Source organism: Gossypium hirsutum, chromosome A03 (assembly GCF_007990345.1).
Source record: "Gossypium hirsutum isolate 1008001.06 chromosome A03, Gossypium_hirsutum_v2.1, whole genome shotgun sequence".
In the NCBI taxonomy this organism is placed as follows: Eukaryota; Viridiplantae; Streptophyta; class Magnoliopsida; order Malvales; family Malvaceae; genus Gossypium; species Gossypium hirsutum.
Window position 1 is genome coordinate 100,793,606 of NC_053426.1, and position 2,760 is coordinate 100,796,365.

Genomic DNA, 2,760 nt, shown 5'->3' on the forward strand with positions numbered 1-2,760 from the left:
TGTCAAGGTCGTGTCGACATTAAACTAAGTCAGAATTGCACACAGCCTGAGCACCTGCACACGAGTGTGCCACACGGTCGTGTCCCTGTCGAGCTCAAGTCTAATTCTACTCGAAAAAGGCTAATTTTGAGGGTTTTGAAGCATTCCAAAGTCTATATAAACACCCTAGAAGAGGGTTAAAGGGGACACGCAGAGTAGAAGGTAGAAAATACTCAAAGATAGCCATCGGAATCAGCTCAGAAGCAGGATCTACTTCAAGACTGAAGATCTCCATTCAATTTCCTTAGACGTTCTTTGGGTTCTTTATGTTTTGTTATTTTCCCAATCCTGAGATGTTTTCCATTATTATGAACTAAACTCCCTAAATACCTAAGGGAGATGAAACCTAGGACGGATCTTATTACTATTTGAATTATATGATAAATACTTTTTCTTATTCTTAATTGTGAGTTCTAATTCTTGCTTTAATATTCCAGGATATTAATTCAGGTTTTTTGACGTGCTTATTTAGCGAAGCAAAAGTCCCTATTTAAGAGTAGATCATTCATAATTAAGCAGAGTTGTATGCAATCTTAGAGATAGGACGACATAAATCTGCCAGATTAGAGTCAAATCTAATAAGGGAATCCATAGATCGAGTTAATGCGACAATAGGGGTTTTAATTAGAAAGAGATTTTGATTAATCAACCTAGAGTCAGTTGTTTTTAGTCTCGAGAAAGATAATAACATAAACTAGGGATTTCTACAGATTGAGTTAAGTGAATAAATCGTCTGATTCAGAAGTAATAAGTGAAGTCTAGGTGGATTCTTCCTTGGGTATTGTCTTCTCCATCGGTTTTCTAAAAAGTATTTTCCAACTTTAATCTCTATCGTAATCTTAGTTAATTAGATAATTAGTTTTAGTTTTAAAACATCCTTTAATTCTTAGGTTAGATAATAAAAAGATAGTAATTACTAGTACTTTTAGTCCTTGTGAATACGATATTCCCGGTCTTACAATAACTATACTATTGTTCGATAGGTGCGCTTGCCTTAGTCGAATTTTGTTAGTTAGTTTCACGACCATCAAGTTTTTGGCACCGTTGTCGAGGACTAAGATATTAGGAACGCTTAATTTTTATTACTTTAGCCATTCTTTATTTTTATTGCAATTTAATTTGTTTTTTTTAATTACTAATTTTTTTATTTTCTTCTGGAAGGTTTTTACAGTTTATGACTAGAAGAAACCCGTCAGAACCTTTGCTTTTTGATAGTGAGATCGAGAGCACAGCTCGTAGAAATCAAAGAGAAATAAGGCGAAGCCTACAATACATAGAGAAAGAGCGAGAGGGCGATATTCACATTAATACCGAGGAGATGGCTGAAAATCAGAATAATCCGCTACCTCCTGTGGTTGCTGCAAATCCAGTAAATCAAAATCCTGCTCCTCGTATTATGTATGATTATGCTAAACTTACTCTAACAGGAACTGAATCAAGTATAGTTAGACCTGCTGTTGCTACAAATAATTTTGAACTGAAACCTAACATGATTCAAATGATACAACAGTTTGTTCAGTTTGATGGTTTGAAGGACGAGAATCCAAACACTCATTCAGCAAATTTCTTGGAATTCTGCGACACCTTTAAGATTAGTGGTGTTCCTGATGATGACATTCGCCTTCGGTTGTTTCCCTTTTCATTAAGGAATAAGGCTAAACAGTGGTTAAACTCATTACCACGAGGGTCAATCACCACTTGGGAACAAATGACTGAAAAATTTTTACTTAAATATTTTCTGCCGGCTAAAGCAGCTAAATTAAGGAATGATATCTCTTCTTTTATACAGATGGATTTAGAAACACTTTATGATGCATGGGAGAGATACAAGGATCTATTGAGAAGGTGCCCTCATCATGGGTTGCCTCTTTGGCTACAAGTTCAAACTTTCAACAATGGTTTGAATCCCTCGACTAGACAAATAATCGACGCAGCTGCCGGTGGAACCATCAATAATAAGACACTTGAAGAAGCTTATGAGTTCATAGAAGAGATGTCACTAAACAATTATCAATGGCAAGTCATGAGGACAAAGCCAACGAAAGTAGCCGGTATTTTTAACGTCGATTCAGTTACTATGCTTTCCAATCAGGTAGAAATTTTGAATACAAAAATTTATGGTTTACTTGGTTCTACACAGGTTCATCCAGTAATGCAGTGCGATGCGAGTGGAGGTGGAACGAGCAATTTAGAATATCCATCATACAGCCGTAACATGGAGAACGAGCAAATGAATTATATGGGTAATAATCCTCGGACTCAAAATAATCCTTATAGTAACACTTATAACGCAGGTTGGAGGAACCACCCAAATTTCTCATGGGGAGGCCAAGGCAATCAGAGACCACCACCCCCTCCAGGCTTCCAACAACAACCTTACTAGCAAGAGAAAAATTCGAACCTTAAGGAGATGATGACAAAGTTTATTTCAGTAGCGAAGACTTATTTTCAGAACACTGAAACTGCACTTAAAAATCAGCAAGCATCAATTCAAGGGCTCGAGAATCAAATAGGATAGTTGGATAAGATGATTTCAAAGAGACCACCGGAGAGTCTACCTAGTAACACCGAACCCAATCCAAAAGAGCATGTGAAAGCAGTTACATTAAGGAGTGGGAAGGTCTTAGCTGAATTTGAAAAGAAGCTGCCACCAGAAGGTAGCAGAAAAGAAGATGAGAAGGCAAAACCTGAAAACAATGAAAAATCAGTGTTAAGGGAATA

General features: G+C 36.8%; 1 non-coding gene across 1 annotated transcript; it reads right to left on the reverse strand.

Annotated features, from left to right (window-relative positions):
- Positions 1 to 1,795: 1,795 nt before the first annotated feature.
- Positions 1,796 to 1,902, reverse strand: LOC121226678 (small nucleolar RNA R71). Its single transcript, XR_005924406.1, has one exon. It is a non-coding gene; the product is annotated as a small nucleolar RNA R71 (small nucleolar RNA).
- Positions 1,903 to 2,760: the final 858 nt, after the last annotated feature.